Source organism: Schistocerca americana, chromosome 4 (genome assembly GCF_021461395.2).
Source record: "Schistocerca americana isolate TAMUIC-IGC-003095 chromosome 4, iqSchAmer2.1, whole genome shotgun sequence".
Lineage (NCBI taxonomy): Eukaryota > Metazoa > Arthropoda > Insecta > Orthoptera > Acrididae > Schistocerca > Schistocerca americana.
Window position 1 is genome coordinate 603541207 of NC_060122.1, and position 23323 is coordinate 603564529.

Sequence of the window (23323 nt, forward strand, 5' to 3'; positions counted from 1 at the left end):
TTGTATTTCAGTAAGATTTATTATTCTCGTCTGAAGTGACTAAAGTCTGTGAGTGTGTGTGTGTGTGTGTGTGTGTGTGTGTGTGTGCGTGTGTGTGTGTATGTATGTATGTATGTGTGTGTACGTTGTCTACTACAGTTGATTTCTCCCAGGACAACTTCTTTTTTGTGTTTTCTGTTCTATTTATATGTTCTTAGCTATCTGTTCTGATTTGCTTTTCATACATCTTGCGACTGTACCACAGTTCAAATATGTTGCTGTGTGCAGCTGGTAATTGTGATTTACTTGTTTAGTCCAACCTTTCTTAGTATGCTGTTGTTAAGTTAACTTTTAACGATGATCTTTACGCTTCAAGCTTAACTTTGCATGCTGCTTAAGAAACCTGTAGAACTGGATAAGTATCAGGCAGTATCAGTACTGTGAGTAGCTGCAATCATTCTTCATTCATTGTTACTTCAACTATGACTGTTATGTAGACAGGAACAAATTTTATTCATCCCAGTGGAACATAACAACAAGGAAGCCCAAAATGGTAAAGGAAAGCCAAATTAGGCAGCTAGTAACGTCAATTGCATTTTTAATCCATTTTCATCTTCATCCCTAAAATAGTGAAATTAAAAATGATTGAATACCTTCTAAACACACACCAAGTGACGATAGTTCATTTATCGTGTCACCAGTTGGATCTAAAATACAAAGTGATGAAAAACAATATTTGTGCCAGTATAAGAAGTCACTAAGCTGCAGCCACTCAAAAACGGTGCCAGAAGCCATGAAGCCACTGCTAAGCGACTACTTTGGGGCGCTGCCAATCGTCACGCCGCAACATGGGCGCCGCTGTAAGGTGCCAGCCGATATCAGTTAGCGAGAGTGCGAAGAGAATCGTGGAGTCACCAATAAGAGAAATCCAAGAAGGGAACCTGGGGATACCGCCCTAGTAGCAAGCTGTATGGATTTAACTGTACATTCGGGTAACCATGGTGGAGTTGGCTGGCATTAAGAAGAATGAGTTGGCCGAACTGTTGTTGTACGACTTGTCAGGTGTAGTTTGGTTAGGGGTATCTGTCCAGCCTGTGCTGCAAGGCAACATCGGACACAGTTGTTAAAGTTTTGTGAGTGTTTCAACTGACAGGGTCATCGTAACATTCCATGAGAAGTGCTGGTTAGCTCTCTCCTTATGTAATGAAGAGTGTGTTTGACTGTAGAGAACAGAGTGGTTTCTATGTGCAAAATTTCCTGTCGTTGATAGCCTACTGTCTAATTATTATGTGTTCTGAAGTCCGGTTATCAAGTTACATTGCCCTGCACAAGATAGACTGCTCAGTCAGTGCAGTAGTTTTCTGCACACTATACCTTTTTTGTACTTGTTATCTTTTTTGTGTGTGTGCATATAGCAACAACATACCCATATTACGAGGAGTGTTCAATAAGTACTGCGACACTTTTTTTCTGAAAGCACGTTAGATTTATTCAGGATTCCAATACACCATACTATTTCTCACTCCTTTGGCTGTATGACCCAATTGCTCAACGTAAGCTCTGTTCAATGCGAATGGCTTTCATCACTTTACTGGGCGAATCTGTATGCTCACATGATGCCATTCTATTGGTCAATGTCGGGACCAATGTCTTGCTGCATCAGTAAACTTTAAGTCATCCACATATTGCTTTCCATGGAGTGAATCCTTCATTTGGCCAGATGGAAGTCGGAATGTGCGGGATCCGGGCTGCAGCGTTTGGATGAGGAAGGACGGTCCAATGACGTTCTGAAGTCGTTTCTCTACTTCAGAGTAGATCCTTGTACCATGAGGGAGAACACAAAACAATTAACCCCTTTAGAGCCCCAAAAGACCGTCGCCATGATTTTACCGGCTGAGGGTACCACTTTGAACTCTTCTCCAGAGGAGAAGTGGTGTAGCGCCACTCCATGAATTGCCATTTGCAAAAAAAACAAGGCATAAACATTGCTTACAAAACCAACAATTCCATACAAAACTGCATCCAAAACCAAAATCATATTGTTGTTGTTGTGGTCTTCAGTCCTGAGACTGGTTTGATGCAGCTCTCCATGCTACTCTATCCTGTGCAAGCTTCTTCATCTCCCAGTACCTACTGCAGCCTACATCCTTCTGAATCAGCTTAGTGTATTCAGCTCTTGGTCTCCCTCTACGATTTTTACCCTCCACGCTGCCCTCCAGTAACTAAATTGGTGATCCCTTGATGCCTCAGAACATGTCCTACCAACCGGTCCCTTCTTCCTGTCAAGTTGTGCCACAAACTCCTCTTCTCCCTAATTCTATTCAATACCTCCTCATTAGTTATGTGATCTACGCATCTAATCTTCAGCATTCTTCTGTAGCACCAAATTTCGAAAGCTTCTAATCTCTTCTTGTCTAAACTATTTATTCTCCATGTTTCACTTCCATACATGGCTACACTCCATACAAATACTTTCAGAAACGACTTCCTGACACTTAAATGTATACTCGATGTTAACGAATTTCTCTTCTTCAGAAACGCTTTCCTTGCCATTGCCAGTCTACATCTTATATCCTCTCTACTTCGTCCATCATCGCTCCCCAAATAGCAAAATTCCTTTACTACTTTAAGTGTCTCATTTCCTAATCTAATTCCCTCAGCATTACCCGACTTAATTCGACAACAATCCATTATCCTCGTTTTGCTTTTGTTGATGTTCATCTTATACCCTCCTTTCAAGACACTGTCCATTCCGTTTAGCTGCTCTTCCAAGTCCTTTGCTGTCTCTGACAGAATTACAATGTCATCGGCGAACCTCAGAGTTTTTATTTCTTCTCCATGGATTTTAATACCTACTCCGAAATTTTCTTTTGTTTCTTTTACTGCTTGCTCAATATACAGATTGAATGACATCGGGGATAACCTGCACCCCTGTGTCACTCCCTTCCCAGCCACTGCTTCCCTTTCATGCCCCTCTCTTATTACTGCCATGTGGTTTCGGTACAAATTGTAAATAGCCTTTCGCTCCCTGTATTTTACCATTGCCACCTTCAGAATTTGAAAGAGAGTATTCCTGTCAACATTGTCAAAAATTTTCTCTAAGTCTACATATGCTACAAACGTAGGTTTGCCTTTCCTTAATCTATTTTCTAAGATAAGTCGTAAGGTCAGTATTTCCTCACGTGTTCCAACATTTCTACGGAATCCAAACTGATCTTCCTCGAGGTCGGCTTCTACCAGTTTTTCCATTCGTCTGTAAAGAATTCGCGTTAGTATTTTGCAACTGTGACTTATTAAACTGATAGTTCGGTAATTTTCACATCTGTCAACACCTGCTTTCTTTAGGATTGGAATTATTATATTCTTCTTGAATTCTGAGGTAATTTTGCCTGTCTCATACATCTCGCTCACCAGATAGTAGCGTTTTGTCAGGACTGGCTATCCCAAGGCTGTCAGTAGTTCTAATGGAATGTTATCTTCTCCAGGGCCTTGTTTCGGTTTAGGTCTTTTAGTGCTCCTTCCACCTTTCTGCTTTTCCTTCTTTGTTTAGAACTGGGTTTCCATCTGAGCTCTTCATATTCATGCAAGTGGTTCTCTTTTCTCCAAAAGTCTCTTCAATTTTCCTGTAGGCAGTATCTATCTTACCACTCGTGAGATAAGCCTCTACATCCTCACATTTGTCATCTAGCCATGCCTGCTTAACCATTTTGCACTTCCTGTCGATCTCATTTTTGAGACGTTTGTATTCCTTTTTGCCTGCTTCATTTACTGAAATTTTTGTATTTTCTCCTTTCATCAATTAAATTCAGTATCTCTTCTGTTACCCAAGGATTTTTACTAGCCCTCGTCTTTTTACCTACTTGATCCTCTGCTGCCTTCACTATTTCATCCCTCGAAGGTACCCATTCTTCTTCCATTGTATTTCTTTCCCCCATTCCTGTCAATTGCTCCCTCATGCTCTCCCTGAAACTCTGTACAACCTCTGGTTCTTTCAGTTTATCTAGGTCCCATCTCCTTAAATTCCCACCTTTTCGCTGTTTCTTCAGTTTTAGTCTACAATTCATGACCAATACATTGTGGTCAGAATCCACATCTGCCCCTGGAAGTGTCTTACAATTTAAAACCTTGTTCCTAAATCTCTGCCAGTTCATAACCAACAGATTGTGGTCGGAGTCCACATCTGCCCCTGGAAGTGTCTTACAATTTCAAACCTGGTTGCTAAATCTCTGCCTTACCATTATATAATCTGTCTGAAACCTTCTAGTATTTCCAGGGTTCTTCGATGCATACAACCGTCTTTCGTGATTCTTGAACCAAGTGTTAGCTATGGTTAAATTACGCTCTGTGAAAAATTCTACCAGGTGGCTTCTTCTTTCATTTCTTAGCCGCAGTGCATATTCGCCTACTACGTTTCCTCCTCTTCCTTTTCCTACCGTCGGTCACCCATGACTATTAAATTTTCGTCTCTCTTCACTACCTGAATAATTTCTTTTTATCTCATCATACAAACTCTACTACTGTAGTAGGCGTGGGCTTCGTGTCTATCTTGGCCACAATAATGCGTTCACTATGCTGTTTGTAGTAGCTTACCGCACTCCTGTTTTCCTATTCATTATTAAAGCTACTCCTGCATTACCCCTATTAGATTTTGTATTTATAACCCTGTATTCACCTGACCAAAAGTCTTGTTCCTCCTGCCACCAAACTTCACTAATTCCCACTATATATAACTTTAACCAATCCATTTCTCTTTTTAAATTATCCAACGATCCGATCCGTAGAACGCCAGTTTTCTTTCTCCTGATAACGACGTCCTCTTGAGTAGTCCCCGCCCGGAGATCCGAATGGGGGACTATTTTTCCTCCGGAATATTTTACCCAAGAGGGCGCCATCATCATTTAATCATACAGTAAAGCTGCATGCCCTCGTGAAAAATTATGGCTGTAGTTTCCCCTTGCTTTCAGCCGTTCGCAATACCACAACAGCAAGGCCGTTTTGGTTAGTGTTACAAGAACAGATCAGTCAATCATCCAGACTGTTGCCCTTGCAACTATTGAAAAGGCTGCTGCCCCCCTTCAGGAACCACACGTTTGTCTGGCCTCTCAACAGATACCCCTCCGTTGTGGTTGCACCTACGGTACGGCTGTCTGTATCGTTGAGGCACGCAAGCCTCCCCACCAACGGCAAGGTCCAACTAAAATCATAATCAGACACAAAGCGGCAACGTGGTACCTATCAGCTCAGTTGCAGAGATTGTGACAAGATATACATTGGAATGTCTGGCAGGACATTTGGCACACGATATAGAGAACACTTCAGAGCATTCAAATACGGTACAAATCATTCAACATTTGCAGATCATCTAAAAGAAGAATACCATAGACCAAGCAATATTGAGAACGAGGCGAATATCATAAAAACCAGTAAGGCAGATACCTCTTCCCTTTCCAAGAAAATTTCCACATTCAAAATGCATTAACATAAAATAAACAGTTGTTCAATGACCAGACAGATATTGTAAACCAGACTCTATATAGAATAATTGATGAAATTACATGAAAAAGAAAAGAGCCTTTTCCATTCTTCATCCCCTCCCACTCTCCCACAACCCCTCTCCCCCACCAACTCACAATTTCATTTCACTTCTCGCTCCTCGCCTTCTTCTCTAACTCACACTCCATCACACAGCTATATTCTGTCCACTCACTATGACTTTCCCCTCCCATAAAAAAAAAAATTATCTCTATCGCTCTTCCTTCTCTACTCTTACATTCTACATAAAGATACAGAAACAGAAATAGAGTTACACACATACAATAATCTAATTAAAGAAAAACGTTGTAGGTCAAATACAAAGTAGTGGATAGGTTATATTGGCAGCACTACAAAACACGAACAGCAACACATACTTGAAGTACAAAAACAAACAGAATACAATGGTTCGCATAAAAATGTGTTGTGAGAAATGCATAGTGCTGCAGAACATCTAAAAATTTGACCAAAATTATCATCGTGTAACACAGAAAAACAACGATTTACTAGTAGACGGCATTTCCTTAGGTAAGCGAGAAATCAGCCGAATAATCACCGTAAGTACAAATCGACCTATTCTTATCGAACTGTTTGCCAATCTAAAAAGCAAATCTAAATGTAAATAACTTAAATACAATCACTGATGATGCTTTACCTCAATAAAGCGAAACGCGTCTGGTGAAAGAATCAAGCATTTATGTAGTTGCAACAACGGATTAAAAAAAAAAAGAAAAAAAAACCTCATGAATCCGTTTTATTATCTGAGCGATACTGCAACGTTTACACTTACATGTGCTCCAGGAGCGGAGGTTCAGCATAGTGTAGGAACCTATGGGAAACACTCTGGGGGCTCCACTTTGCGAGTTAGAACAGGGAACGCACGAGGAACACTCTGCATTAGCAGTATTCGACCTTTTAATGTACCTCAGCCACAACGGAAGAAGACGAGTATTTTTGGCCCTCACGTAACATATTTCACACCACTAGAGAAACAGTGACGGATTAATGAGAGAATATTATCTTGTGACGGGAGTTTCAAACTGAAAATATTCAGTTTATCATAAATCTATATAAACGAAATTATATGGATTTTCTTTCTACCGATGGTGTGACAGATGCTCACTTCTTGGACCGCACTGATGCTTGCCTTGAACCGCATGCAGCCCTCGGGCCTGCTCGACATATGATCATTTTCTGCACCTTCCACCTTCCACCTGCAACGTGTGCAGTACGTTGTACCTTTACAAGTTTTACATAATTTTTGTTAAGCTGTTGTCCAGTTTGGTTCCATAACATTTAGAAATTAACTATTTGAAAATCGGGCTCACAAGGACTAGAGGAAGCCATCAAACGCGGAGATTACAGAAAACAAACTGGAGAAGTGCGAGCAGGGCTCACTCTGAAGATTCAGTACAAAGTTGATTACGTATGTAGACAGTTCATCTATAGATTTTGGTCGGTGAGTTCGTAAGTATCAAAACATGTGACATAAATGGACTTACGTTTTAACTGCATCGTCTTAGGAGCTTGAAGTTTTTACGCTGGCAAGGCCCCATACACCTTACTATTTGACATGAAGCTCGACCTTTACACCTCTACCCTTTCCTGAGGAAAATGGATATAACAGACGGACAACAAACTGATCCTATTAGGTTACCGTTATTTACGGTTAACGTAGGCGATGGAATTTCAAAAATATAACCTATGTATAATAAACTGAAACATTAATTGAGTCTCTACAAACAACTGTTTCTGATGTTAGGCACCTCACTGGTCCGGCGACGTAACTGGCCAATGAAACGAAGACAGACAGATAGAGGGCAAAGTGAACCGAACCGTTTCCGTCCACTATCCAGCCTGTACCACACCTATAGGCTTTGTGGGAACGTTGCAGTCGTAGCAAGTACAATGTCTACGTCTTCTGTTTGTTTACAGCAGATGGTATATTCACTTAGGTATTGCTCACAAGAAATAACTGGAAATAAACTTTACCTGTAAAACAAATGCTAAGGGTTTTTTTTATGGTTTGTCGCATGATTTGTCTAAATTATCTATGTGTCAAAGTCGCACACATACCGTTGCGGAAAATACTGATTTATTGGGAAAATGCACAAACACCGTCACATGAGCTTAGAAACTGGATACCGAAATTAAAAAAAAAAAAATGGTTCAAATGGCTCTGAGCATTATGGGACTTAACATCTATGGTCATCAGTCCCCTAGAACTTAGAACTACTTAAACCTAACTAACCTAAGGACAGCACACAACACCCAGTCATCACGAGGCAGAGAAAATCCCTGACCCCGCCGGGAATCTAACCCGGGAAGCCGGGCGTGGGAAGCGAGAACGCTACCGCACGACCATGAGATGCGGACCCGAAATTAAAAGGTTTGTATTAACAATGCAGACGAAAAGGTGTTCTCAGATCGTGCGAGAAACATTTTGTTTAAAGGCTTATAGACATAGCACGTCTTAATGCTTTTAATATTAATAATGCTAAAAAAAAGATAGTGTTCGACCGCTAAGCAGTTTCTGCCGTTAAGGGGAGTCAGTGAAGGGAATACAAACAGCAACAACTCAGGAAGTTATGTATTCACGTAGATATTTATAATATTAATTTGATATGTATATGAATTTGAAAATAAAAAATCTTCTAAAAAGGGCTATTACTTTTTACACCTATTTTAGTCCTTTTACTTATTACGGAAATAACGAGGCAAAATTTGCCCACGAAACTCTCAATGGATGACTTTTTCAGTCCTACTTCAAAGCGGTAGTGTTTGATACTAGAGCATGAAATACGGAAATTCTTAGAGCTGAACGACTGGAAACTTTCGGAAACAGGCCTCTTCGCCTCCTAGACATCAGTTGTATAAATCCTTCTCGAAAGCGATTTTTCGGAAAAGAGGAGCTGAAAAAACACAGATACGAATCCGTACAAATCTTGGCCCAATTTCAAATTACTTGGTCTGGAATTGATTTTAGAGGGGCGTTTAACAAGTAACGCAACCCATTTGTTTTCTGAAAGCATTTTGTTTTTATTCAGGATCCCAATACACCACAGGCCTATTATTCACAACTCTTTTGGCTACAAAAACATGTTTTAAACGTAATAAATGTAACGGCCTTACTTGGGGGCCTGTGTGCCCGCACCGTACGACTCTACTAGTCGGCGTCGGAGCTGAAGTCTTTGGTGAATCGGTAACCTCCCCATCATCCTTGTATTGCTTCTCGAAGAGTGCACCCTTCGTTGGACCAAAATCGTGGAAGTCGGAAGACAAAAGATCCAGGCTGTGGGGTGGGTGAGGAAGAACTGTACAGTGAAAGTTTGAGTTCCAAAAAAGGTTCATATGGCTCTAAGCACAATGAGACTTAACATCTGAGATCATCAGTCCCCTAGACTTAGAACTACGTAAACCTAACTAATCTAAGGACATCACACACATCCATGCCCGAGGCAGGATTCGAAACTGCGGCCGTAGCAACAGCGCGGTTCGGGACTGAAGCGCCTAGAACCGCTCGGCACAGCGGCCGACTTTTCCCAGTTTCTATCTGGTGTGCAGACTTGTGTGAGGCCTTGCGTTGTCATGGACGAGGAGAAGTACGTTTGCACTTTTACTGTGACGAACTTGCTGAAGCGGTTTCTTCAGTTTCCTGAAACATGTGCTGCCGGCAAGCATGCGGGAAATCGGACAGGTTTGCGCGACCTTGGGCGTTTGGCAGACGCCTTGCCCACATACTCAACATGCTTTTGTTCACTGCCAGGTTTCAGTGGACATTTTGCAAGGGTCTATGATTATTTGGGATGCCCTGGTTTTCCGCCAAAAGAAACTGAATGATAACTCTCTGCTTTGGACGCCCTCCGATGCGCATATCATTTTGAAGCCTACGTGTAACGTCGCCACCTATAGAAATTTCATGAAACTATAGTGGCTGAAGCGGTAATATTCCACGCTGTGTCACAACAAATTCTGCACTTTTTCAACAGAAACTGACCGAGAGAGGTAATGTGTTGCATCACTTATTGAACGCTCCTCGTAGTTAAATCAAAACTGAAATTAAACAGATATTGACGATTAAATGATGTGGATAAGACATAACTGCTCCTAAATCAAACGCTGAAAGCTCTTGCGCTAAGGACTTCCTCCAATGTAGAAAGTGATGAAGCCCTGTTCAGCCACTTGTCGGGCCCTGACGCAGGTTTAAACGTGTTTCCGCCGCTGGTGTGAAGGAAGTTGGCTTGTAGAGCACGTAAGACGGAGAGCCCTCCCACCACGTCGCAGTTGATTTGGCCAGAGCAGCCACCTTTCAACGGCGCCCGGCTATCGGCAGCACAAGCACGTCTTTCTTACGGAGGCCAGACAACGCTGGACCCACCACCCGCCGGACCGCGGCGCTGCTATGGTGGAGGCGGCGACGCCTTAGAAAGGACAGTACGAACTTCCCAGCATCGATTTCATTCGTATTGACAGGGTGTGAAGGGCACGACCAGGACTTCGACACGTGTTTTCGAGAAAATGGAATTTGAAAATTTCTCCCGGGCTAATGTGTTTTGTATAACCGCTAATAGGTGATGTGTCCCCAGCCGAGCGAGTAAGTGTGGGGTATGTGGATCGAAGCTCCCTGCCGGTCATAATTCTTTTGTGAGTTATTTGCGCCAACATTCGGTACTATACTTCGACAGTGGTGATGCGCCACGAAATTGTGTCACGCCTGAGAACCATTTACGAATATAAACCAAGTTTGTTTTGCGCCGAGCGAGGTGGCGCAGTGGTTAGACACTGGACTCGCATTCGGGAGGACGACGGTTCAATCCCGCGTCCGGCCATCCTGATTTAGGTTTTCCGTGATTTCCCTAAAATCGCTCCAGGCAAATGCCGGGATCGTTCCTTTCAAAGGGCACGGCCGACTTCCTTCCCCATCCTTCCCTAATCCGACGAGACGGATGACCTCGCTGTCTGGTCTCCTTCCCCAAACAACCCAACCCCAACCCCAAGTTTGTTTTGCAACAGAGACATCGAAAAATCCATGGACATGCAAAAAAGTGGGCGTCCCCTATGTCTGCTGTACATCGCAATAATTATTGTTTTCCATATTTCTACGATCGGTATCCTATGAGTCGTGCAACGCTGCATGTGTTACACATGCGCTTGTCTCAAATGTAGATACAATGATAAGCACACATTAAAAAAAGTTTTCCGTCAGCTCGGTCCCGAGAGTCCCGGAACCTTTACAGAAAATTGTAATGTAGATCAACATACACATCATTTCTGCTATTTTTTATTGCTCATGAAAACCACACATTGCATGTTGTACCACCATACAGCAAGACCTTCAGAGGTGGTGGTCCAGATTGCTGTACACACCGGTACCTCTAATACACAGTAGCACATCCTCTTGCATTGATGCATACCTGTATTCGTCGTGGCATACTATCCACGAGTTCATCAAGGCACTGTTGGTCCAGATTGTCCTACTCCTCAACGGCGATTCGGCGTAGATCCCTCAGGGTGGTTAGTGGGTCACGTCGTCGATTAACAGCCCTCTTCAATCTATTCCAGGCATGTTCGACTGGGTTCGTGTCTGGAGAACATGCTGGCCACTCTAGTCGAGCGATGCCGCTATCCTGAAGGAAGTCATTCAAAAGATGTGCTCGATGGGCGCGCGAATTGTCGTCCATGAAGACGAAGGCCTCTCCAATATACAGCCGATATGGTTGCACTATCGGTCGGAGGATGGTGTTCACGTGTCGTAGAGCTGTTACGGCGCTTTCCATCAGCACCAGCGGCGTACGCGGCCCCACATAATGTCACTTCACAACAGCAGGGAAAGTCCACCTTGCTGCACTTGCCGGAAAGTGTGTCTAAGGCGTTCAGCCTGACCGGGTTGCCTCCAAACACGTCTCCGAAGATTGTCTGGTTGAAGACATATCGGTGAAGAGAGCTTGATGCCAATCCTGAGCGGTCCATTCGGCATGTTGTTGGGTCCTACAGATGCGTGGTGTCATGGTTGCAAAGATGGGCGTGAAGTTGCGCATCATGCAGCCAATTGCTCGTAGTTTGAGTCGTAACACGACGTCCTGTGGCTGCACGAAAAGCATTATTCAAGATGGTGGCGTTGCTGTCAGGGATCCTCCGAGCCATAATCCGTAGGTAGCCGTCATACACTGCGGTAGTAGCCCTTGGGTGTCCTGAGCGAGGCATGTCATCGACAGTTCCTGTCTCTCTATATCTCCTCCATGTCCGAACAACATCGCTTTGGCTCACTCCGAGACGCCTGGACACTTCCCTTGTTGAAAGCCCTTCCTGGCACAAAGTAACAATGCGGACGCGATCGAACCGCAGTACTGACGGTCTAGACGTGGTTGAACTACAGACAACACAAGCCGTGTACCTCCTTCCTGATGGAATGACTAGAACTGATCGGCTGTCGGACCCCCTCCGCCTAAAAGGCGCTGCTCATGCATGGTTGTTTACATCTTTGGACGGGTTTAGTGACATCTCTTAACAGTCAAAGGGACTGTGTCTCTGATACAATATCCAAAGTCAACGCCTATCTTCAGGAGTTCTAGGAACCGGGGTGATGCAAAACAGATTTTGATGTGTGTAAATAAAATGTTTACATGTATTTGATTGCAAGTTCTCGAGCATCCTTTTTTCATTTCCAGTCTTGTTACGAAAAAAGCCCTTTTCTCTTTTTTCATGTTGATGACTAAGAAAACAGTAAATTAATGATTAGCTGTTGATACGTTTCATGGTCATAATATATGTGCTGTTAGAACTGTTCTGGCGTAGCCGCAAGCGCCGGGACGGAGACGAAGAACGCAAGAGGAGGGAAGGCGATGAGACGACGTCGGCCAGTGGTGCGCTGACAAAGACCGCACCACGACAGGAGCGGCCTCCAGCCGGAGAGAATGTAACCGCCGCTCCTGTCAGCCTCGGCCGCAGGGTACCAGACCGATACAATACTGGCTCAGAACCAGACAGGGACTCGCAGAGCAGCACAGCTGTAGACCGACACTACGACAGCAGTTACACTACTGGCCATTAAAATTGCTACACCACGAAGATGCCGTGCTACAGACGCGAAATCTAACCGCCAGGAAGAAGATGCTGTGATATGCAACTGATTAGCTTTTCAGAGCTTTCACACAAGGTTGGCACCGGTGACGACACCTACAACGTGCTGACATGTGCAAAGTTTCGAGCCGATTTCTCATACACAAACAGCAATTGACCGGCGTTGCCTGGTGAAACATTGTTGTGATACCTCGTGGAAGGAGGAGAAATGCGTACCATCACGTTTCCGACTTTGATAAACGTCGGATTGTAGCCTATCGCGATTGCAGTTTATCGTATCGCGACATAGGTGCTCGCGTTGGTCGAGATCCAATGACTGTTAGCAGAATACGGAATCGGTGTGTTCAGGAGGGTAATGCGGAACGCCGTGCTGGATCCCAACGACCTCGTATCACTAGCAGTCGAGATGACAGGCATCTTATCCGCATGGCTGTAACGGATCGTGTAGCCACGTCTCGATCCCTGAGTCAACAGATGCGGACGTTTGCAAGACAACAACCAACTGCACGAATTGTTCGACGACGTTTGCAGCAGCATGGACTATCAGCTCGGAGACCATGGCTGCGGTTACCCTTGACGCTGCAATACAGACAGGAGCGCCTGCGATGTGTACTCAACGACGAACCTGGGTGCAATGGCAAAACGTCATTTTTTCGGATGAATCCAGGTTCTGTTTACAGCATCATGGTGGTCGCATCCGTGTTTGGTGACATCGCGGTGGACGCACATTGGAAGCGTGTATTCGTCATCGCCATACTGGCGTATCGCCTGGCGTGATGGTATGGGGTGCCATTGGGTACACGTCTCGGTCACCTCTTCTTCGCATTGATGGCACTTTGAACAGTGGACGTTACATTTCAGATGTGCTACGACCCGGGGCTCTACCCTTAATTCGATTCCTGCAAAACCCTACATTTCAGCAGCATAGTGCATGACCGCATGTTGCAGGTCCTGTACGGGCCTTTCTGGATAGAGAAAATGTTCGACTGTTGCCCTGGCCAGCACATTCTCCAGATCTCGCACCAATTGAAAACGTCTGGTCAATGGTGGCCGAGCAACTGGCTCGTCACAATACGCCAGTCACTACTCTTTATGGACTGTGGTATCGTGTTGAAGCTGCATGGGCAGCTGTACCTGTACACGCCATCCAAGCTCTTTTTGATACAACGGCCAGGCGTGTCAAGGCTGTTATTACTGCCAGAGGTGGTTGTTCTGGGTACTGATTGCTCAGGATATATGCACCCAAACTGCGTGAAAATGTAATGACATGTCAGTTCTATTATAATATATTTGTCCAATGAATACCCGTTTATCATCTGCATTTCTTCTTGGTGTAGCAGTTTTAATGTCCAGTAGTGTATATCGCTGAGGGGAAGATCGTACTGCCTCTTGTTAGTATCTTCCCGGGAGGAAATTCCGTCAGGGCTGTCCTGCGAAACTTCGTTTTTGCTCACCTTCCAAACTGTTGTAGTACAATCGAAGATGTAGCAAATACTTCTGTAATATGATCCATTTCCTAGCATTTTCTCGATATACGGGATAAGACTTTTACGAGCCTGTTGAATATTTTACGAGGATGCCAGTTGCCACGCACCGTTGTTAGCGAAAATTGGGTAAGGCAGCAGACTTAGTTGTACTGCTTTCATATCTTATTTGTTCCGGTTTCTAATCTTCCCTAAACGATAATGAACACACACAGGGCGATTATAATTAAACTTCAGTTGGCCGGCCGAAGTGGCCGTGCGGTTAAAGGCGCTGCAGTCTGGAACCGCAAGACCGCTACGGTCGCAGGTTCGAATCCTGCCTCGGGCATGGATGTTTGTGATGTCCTTAGGTTAGTTAGGTTTAACTAGTTCTAAGTTCTAGGGGACTAATGACCTCAGCAGTTGAGTCCCATAGTGCTCAGAGCCATTTGAAACTTCAGTTATTTGAGAGGGTCTCCTGAAAAAATAGGCTATCGTGTCACAATGAAGCCTTAGGGAATCATTTGTAAGGACAAATCATTGGATGAAATGATTTTAATTTCCAAATGAGAAACTAACATATGTTAACATCGTACCATATTTACGTTCCAGGTTACAAATGTTGCTTAGTGTGATGATCATTTGCATCCATGGTAGCCTGGAACTGTTAAAGAGATACTGTTTCACAACTGTTCGTAGTAGTTTTCCAAAGGTGGATCATGTAATGTTTAGCTGAAGTAACATAGTTTGTGCAGTGCCTGAAAAACGCACATTGCTTGCAGCGTTCTCAGCTATCGCAACAGTAATTTCTTCAATAATTTGTGGCGCAATTGGCAATCGGCCTCTGCCAGGAGCAATTCCCAAATCGCAAATTAATTCGAACTACTGAACTGTGTGCTTCAGCCCCCGTGCGGGAACAGGACCTCTCCATATTCCTTTAACGCGTCGATACTCTCGAAGAGCGGCAGGTCTATGGTTCAAATGGCTCTAAGCACTATACGACTTAACAAAAAAAAGGTTCAAATGGCTCTGAGCACTATGGGACTTAACATCTATGGTCATCAGTCCCCTAGAACTTAGAACTACTTAAACCTAACTAACCTAAGGACATCACACACATCCATGCCCGAGGCAGGATTCGAATCTGCGACCGTAGCAGCAGCGCGGTTCCGGACTGAAGCTCCTAGAACAGCTCGGCCACAGTGACCGGCACGGCAGGTCTATTGCTGTTGTTTTGACAAAGCAGCTTGATGAGTTAAGTCCAGCTCACTTTGTCGAGACCCATATTGACAGTCTTCAACTTAATGCATATTGATGCTTTATTACAACCCTATTCACCCTACAACCACCAGGGCCTGACGGCAAGTCATGATATATATCACTTAACACTACTAACAACGCAAATCCTGCAGCGCATATTCTGAAAATTATTCCTATAAAGTTGGGTCCCATAAGGTAAACAGTCTTCTGTCTACAGAGGTTCAAGTAGCGAAAGTTTTATTATAACTATCCTGCACTTCGCGAAGGCGGAACAGCTATTAGCCAACATATACATCAGCCGTCATATCCCACATGTCACCATTCGGGACATAGTGGAGGGTACCTAATACTAAATAGTGGGCCAAGGAGACAGCTAGCCAACCTTCAAATGACCAATGGGTTCATATTACCGCTAGACTTTCTTGTAAGTTCAAGGTCAATCCGGGAATGCTGACGTAACCAGCAGGACTTTTTTATCTTTCCAGGAACCCCACTATTCTCATTTCCTATTTTGCTAATGATAGCATCATCTTATCTGGCCATATTTCGAGTCGTGGAAAGGGAGGAGCTCGACCCCCCCCCCCCCCCCCACACCCACCTCCTCCCACCGCTGATCCGCACTCAGTTCAGCTCCCAAACCTTTGAGCACATTTTTCATAGTAAGTTGATTGCATGTAAAGCATCAATTGCTATCGAGCATGAAGCTCAGCCAGCAGCAGCGACAAGCTGTACAGAAGATGCAGAATATTATTGGCAGGCACTTTGCGAATTCACCTCTAATTCTTATTATTAAGTGTGTGTACCTAATGCCTTTTTACCCTTATGTTACAGGCGGAGGACCATCACAGCAGCAGCCACCGTCCACAGGATGTCTTCCCAACCTGGCACTGTTAGACTGTGCTGTAGCGTGAGCAGAGCAGCAGCAACAAGCACCTGATCTAGTGCTGAACGAAGACACTCAGACCAAGTGTCATTTGACTGGACCATAGCAGTCACAGCAACCGACTCCCACGAGAGCACTATAGTTCGCCAACACATACAGTGCGACTACCAGTGGCACTAAATGTGTAAATGTAAGGCTAGCATCCAACAGTCTTTGAAGTAATTAAGGAGGTAGAAAACGCACAATATGTTAGTGCTAAAGTGCAGTATTCTTAGCAGCGATGTTCACGGGAATGTACGGTCTCAACAAGACCGGTCTCCGGACGACCACAACGAGTTACCGAGAGGTGAGGTCATCGTGTTGGGCGTATAGCTCTGGCGCATCGTACTGCAAATGCAGTAGTTTGAGGAGTAGTTGGAACCGCAGTGACGTAACTACGCAATGTGATCAAAATTATCCGGACACCCCAAAAACATACGTTTTTTATATTAGGTGCATTGTGCTGACACCTACTGCCAAGTACTCCATATCAGCGACCTCAGTAGTCATTAGACACCGTGAGAGAGTAGAATGGGGCGCTCCGCGGAACTCACGGACTTCGAACGTGGTCAGGTGATTGGGTGTCACTTGTGTAATACGTCCGTATGCGAGACCTGCAGAGCTGTCGGCCATTTCTCGTGCTCGTGAGCGCATCCGGTCATGCCCTGGCGATTCGTTTCTCCTCTCTGCTGACTCCTTGAGCAGCCTACAAGCTATCGACCAGTGCAACCCCCGCCATCCTTTGGTAGCGACCATCCAGGAGTCCATCTATGCCCTGGAACGGTCCAGTCGTTCAGTGGTGTTTGCGTGGACTCCAGGCCACGTCTGAATCCCGTGAAATGAACTTGCCGACAGGCTGGTCAAACACGCTACACGGAAACCGCTTCTGGAGATCGGCATCTCCATAACTGACCAGCGATCATTATTACGCAGCAAGGTTTTTCAACTTTGGGGGACGGAATGTCATAATCTCAGTACGCACAACAAACTGCCTGCCGTTAAGGAGACTACTAATGTGTGGAAGTCCTCCATGCGGGCCTCTCGCAGGGACTCCGTGGTTCTCTGCCGGCTCCGCATTGACCATGCGTGGCTAACACAGTGTTACCTCCGCCGCCTCGAGGACCCACCTCGGTGCCACTGTAAATCACATGTGGCTGTCGTCCACATCTTGCTGGACTACTCACTTTTCGCCCCTTTATCATCTTTCAGCACCCTACCTTCGTTCTTGGGCAACAATGCTCAATAGCAGATTTAGTTTTACATTTTATTCGTGAGGGTTCTTTTATCGTACCATCTAAGGGTGGGCATTTAGCCTTCTCTCCGAGGCCACCACCCTCCCTTCATTTTAACTCTGTCGCACTTCCTTTGCATTTGTTTGTCTTGGTGCTCGTCTTTTCCCTACATGTGTTCATCTCGTCTTGCCTTTTTAGGGTGGGCCAATTAATGTGTTGCAGAGTGGCTGGCCCATCCTATTTTATTCTTGTGATCAGCCAGCCCAGACCATCTGCTGTATGGTTTTAATACCTTCTTCTGCTTTTCCCTGTCGTGTATATTTTCCCCGTTTCTTGTTCGTTCCATTCTTTTACTTTTTAGGTGTCGTTCCGCATTCCATTTCCCCTCTTACTTTCCCAAACGTACTTTGGGTGTTTTTGTACCTTGAGCCTTGCTTGCGTCAGGAGAAAGGGACTCACGACCCTGTAGTTTGGTGCCTTTAACCCGAAACCAACAACAACAACGGTTGAAGATGGTTGTAATGTGTAAAAGGCAGATATCTATCCAGACAGGAATCATAAACTTCATCAGGATCCACTGCAAGTACTACGACAGTGAGGCGGGAGGTGAAAGAACCTATTTCAAGGTTGAGCGGTTGCTCATAAGCCACACATCTCGCCGATAGATGCCAAACGACGCCTCGCTTGGTGTAAGGAGCGTAAACATTGGACGACTGAACAATGGAAAAACGTTGTGTGGAGTGACGAATCACGGTACTCAATGTGGCGATCCGATGGCAAGTTGCGGCTATTGCCAATGCCCGGTGAACGTAATCTGACAGCGTGTGAAGTGCCAACAGTAAAATTCGGAGGCGGTGGTGTTACAGTGTGGTCGTGTGTCTCATGAAGGGAGCTTACACCCCTCATTGTTTTTCGCGGCACTATCACAGCACAGGCCTACATTGATGTTTTAAGCACCTTCATGCTTCCCACTGTTGAAGAGCAATTCAGGGATGGCGATTGCATCTTCCAACACGATCGAGCACCTGTTAATAATGCACGGCCTGTGGCGAAGTGGTTACACGACAGTAAATTACAATACCATTCCTGTAATGGACTGGCCTGCACAGAGTCCTGACCTGAATCCTATAGAACATCTTTGGGATGTTTTGGAACGCCGCCTTCGTGCCAGGCCTCACCGAAAGACATCGATACCTCTCCTCAGTGCAGCACTCCATGAAGAATGGCTGCCATTCCCCAAGAAAGTTTCCAGCACCTGACTGAACGTATGCATTGTAGAGTGGAAGCTGACATTAAGGCTAAGGGTGGGCCAACACCACATTGAATTCCAGCATTACCGATGGAGGACGCCACGAACTTGTAAGTCATTTTCAGCCAGGTGTCCGGATACTTTTGATCACATTTTGTATCTGTTACAAATCAGGGACAACTCCTATCGAGAAGCCCTGTAGCGCGCATCATACTGACTCCAACCCACCGCCATTTGCGACTTCAGTCGTGTCAAGCAAGTAATGATTGAAGGGCATAGCAGATGGCTGTATGTTGGTTAGAGGGAGGCCAGTTGAGGGCCTGTAACCAACCTGTCTGTGTGCTAGACACACTGGTCCTACACATGAAGTTGTGGTCTAAGATGCGATTTCGGATGACAGTAGTCGCACTCTCAAGGTTATTCCACGGACGCTGACTGCAAATTTGTACGTCAATCTGCTGATTCGACCTCTTATGCTACCATTCAGGAACGCTCGCCCACATAGCATTGTTGTAACCCAGCATGATCTAAAGAGTGTCAACATGCCTTGGCCTACTCGATCATCGGATCTGTCTCCAAAGGAGCACATATGGGACATCATCGGACGACAACTCCAGTGTGATCCACAAGCGGCATTAATTGTCCCGGTATTGACCGAGCACGTCGAACAGGCATGGAACTCTACCCTATGAACTGACATCTGGCACCTGTACAACACAATTCATGCACGTTCGGATGCCTGCATTCAACATTCTGGTGGTTACATCGGTTATTAATGTACCAGCATTCCACAATGCAGCGAGTTATCTCACTTTTACATTAACCTGTTATCCTGCAATGTTAAATCACCTAGACAAACATATTCCAGAAATTTAGTTAATCTACAATAATTATTTTTTGTGATTTGATCATTATAAATGGTTCTGAATGCCTGCGACTGTGAAAACAATAGGTTTGTTTATAAATAACTCATCCGCTGCCAGTCACGATTTTCTTTACTTTATTTTTCGCACCACGCGTTTCGGGAATTGATTCCCATTTTCAAGTGCGTCTTTTGTGTTTATTATGTCATTCCTACGTGATGTTGTCGATGTGTGAGATTCTGATTCATTTTGTTGACTTTACTTCAATAGATAAGGAAACACGCGATTGTTTAGTTGGTTGTCGATCTTTTTGTGAACTTCGTGGTGACAACCAACAAAAAATCGCATGTTTCCTTGTATATTGCAGTAAAGTCAACAAAACGAAGCAGAATCTCACACATCGACAACATCACATAGGAATGACGTATCAAACACAAAAAACGCACTTGAAAATGGGAATCATTCCCCGAAACGCGTCGTGCGAAAAATAAAGTAAAGAATATCATGACTGGTACCAGACGAGTTACTTATAAACAAACCTATAATTATTTTTTGGTGTTTCTATTTTCTCCATCAGAGTATTACCTACGAATAATACTATTTTCGAATCTGATCATTTTTAAATTATTATCTGTTATTGTAACGAATGCATTTAGAGAAGGATCTGCGCAGTGTTACAAATTAGTTACGTATTAGCTACATATTAGGTATGAATAATAGGTTAACACCTTTGATTATCTCTTAAATTAATGTCTATTATTGTAAAGGATACATTCAGAGAAGAGTCTGTGTAATGTTGAAAAGTCTGTTCTCGGCTTACTAACGGACGAATGGGCGAATCAAATCGTGACAACTTTAGTGAAAAATTCACAGTGGCTGCGCCAATACAGAACTATGATTGACGACTGTGTCTAAAAGCTCTACATCCGGTTCGTATAAAATTAATTTAATTAGTATATCCCATTCGCGGAAACCAGCCACTGCAGTGAGTACAGACTACTGTAACAGCCGCTTTGTGCATTAGGTGACGTTGACGAGGGCACCTGCAGAGGACCCAGTTCGTTGTGAGAGACTAGCGGGCGGAAATTTTTAATTAATTTGCGCTAATGGGAGCGCCGGTGCTGTAAAACGAGCAGCGCACAGCCACAGCGGCAGCTGGTATCGGCGGCGCGCCGCCGCCTCACAAAGCGGTCGCAGCCAGCCGAGACACCGGCACACTGGCGGCACCCGTAGCGCACGCTTTACTGGCGCCAGCACAAGGCCGGTCCGTGTCACCGCGCTGCTCCGCGGAGTTACCCAACACGAGCAGTCGGTCGCCTGTAAGAAAACTGCTGCCAGTTACACCATATTTATTTTTGTTTGCAGCAGTTTGCCTACATTTACATGCATACTTACGCCGGAAGCCACCCTGCGGTGCATGGAAGAGGGTTCCTTCGCTCTCTACTAGACATTGCCTTTCCTGTTCCAATGACAAATGCAGCGAGAAAAAAATGACTCTCTATACGTCACTTTATGAACCCTAATTTCTGTTATCTTGTCTTCTTGGTCCTAACGCGAAATGTACTTTGGTGGCGGCAGAATGGTTCTGCGGTCAGGCTCAAATCTGCTCAATAGTATTTCACGATAAGAATACAGTTTTCCCCCAATTGATTCGAATTTAAGTTCACTGCGTACTATTCACATTTTGATCGAAGCTGCCGGTAACAAATACAGGGTGTTACAAAAAGGTATGGCCAAACTTTCAGGAAACATTCCTCACACATAAATAAAGAAAATATGCTATGTGCAGATGTGTCCGGAAACGCTTAATTTCCATGTTAGAGCTCATTTTAGTTTCGTCAGTATGTACTGTACTTCCTCGATTCACCACCAGTTGGCCCAATTGAAGGAAGGTAATGTTGACTTCGGTGCTTGTGATGACATGCGACTCATTGCTCTACAGTACTAGCATCAAGCACATCAGTACGTAGCATCAACAGGTTAGTGTTCATCACGAACGTGGTTTTGCAGTCAGTGCAATGTTTACAAATGCGGAGTTGGAAGATGCCCATTTGATGTGTGGATTAGCACGGGGCAATAGCCGTGACGCGGTACGTTTGTATCGAGACAGATTTCCAGAACGAAGGTGTCCCGACAGGAAGACGTTCGAAGCAATTGATCGGCGTCTTAGGGAGCACGGAACATTCCAGCCTATGACTCGCGACTGGGGAAGACCTAGAACGACGAGGACGCCTGCAATGGACGAGGCAATTCTTCGTGCAGTTGATGATAACCCTAATGTCGGCCTCAGTGAAGTTGCTGCTGTAAGAGGTAACGTTGACCACGTCACTGTATGGAGAGTGCTACGGGAGAACCAGTTGTTTCCGTACCATGTACAGCGTGTGCAGGCACTATCAGCAGCTGATTGGCCTCCACTGGTACACTTCATCGAATGGTTCATCCAACAATGTGTCAATCCTGATTTCCGCGCAAATATTCTCTTTACGGATGAGGCTTCATTCCAACGTGATCAGATTGTAAATTTTCACAATCAACATGTGTGGGCTGAAGAGAATCCGCACGCAATTGTGCAATCACGTCATCAACACAGATTTTCTGCGTACGTTTGGGCAGGCACTGTTGGTAATGTCTTGATTGGGCCCCATGTTCTTCCACCTACGCTCAATGGAGCACGTTATCAAGATTTCATACCTGTGCTGCTAGAACATGTGCCTTTACAAGTACGGCACAACATGTGGTTCATACACGATGGAGCTCCTGCACATTTCAGTCGAAGTGTTCGTACGCTTCTCAACAACAGATTGGGTGACCGATGGATTGGTAGAGGCGGACAATTCCATGGCCTCCACGCTCTCGTGACCTCAACCCTCTTGACTTTCATTTATGGGGGCATTTGAATGCTCTTGTCTATGCGACACCGGTACCAAATGTAGAGACTCTTCGTGCTCGTATTGTGGATGGCTCTGATACAATACGCCATTCTCCAGGGCTGCATCATCGCATCAGGGATTCCATGCGACGGAGGATGGATGCATGTATCCTCCCTAAAGGAGGACATTTTGAACATTTTCTGTAACAAAATGTTTGAAGTCACGCTGGTACGTTCTGTTGCTGTGCGTTTCCATTCCATTATTAATGTGATTTGAAGAGAAGTAATAAAATGAGCTCTAACATGGAGATTAAGCGTTTCCGGACACATGTCCACATAACACCTTTTCTTTATTTGTGTGTGAGGAATGTTTCCTGAAAGTTTGGCCATAACTTTTTGTAACACACTGTATAAGAGCCCGCCTCTTCGATGTATTCCTTTATCCCAACCTGGCCGGGACACTAGAGCAGTACTCAAGAATGGGTCGTACAAGCGGTCATCTTTATACAGGTTGTTTCCCATAGTTTTTACGATTTCAAATTTGAATAACATGCGCTAATAACAAGATAGAGCGACGGTGGCACCGTCTGATGGTAGCGTCAAGCTTCATCCCATCTACAGGTCAGTAATCAGATCGTACTGATCGAAGCGACGTCGTGCGTACGCGGTAGAGTTCTCTTTTCCCTACCATGAATGTATCGTGCTCGTGCGACGTATTCTTTCATAAACATTTCAAGATTCAACGTGATATCTAATTCCTATTCGTGGACCAATATTGAATTGGCTAAGCGTTTGGTAACAGCACAATTTTCAAAAGCCCTTGTGTGGAATAGCAGCCCCGCTCGCCTGATTTAAGTGTGCCAGACCATTACCT

The 23323-nt window shown here is 44.7% G+C and overlaps 1 protein-coding gene across 2 annotated transcripts in view; it reads right to left on the reverse strand.

Annotated features, from left to right (window-relative positions):
- Positions 1–23323, reverse strand: part of LOC124612766 (beta-3 adrenergic receptor-like) — a 310137-nt gene that overhangs the window by 265276 nt on the left and 21538 nt on the right. The window lies entirely within an intron of this gene.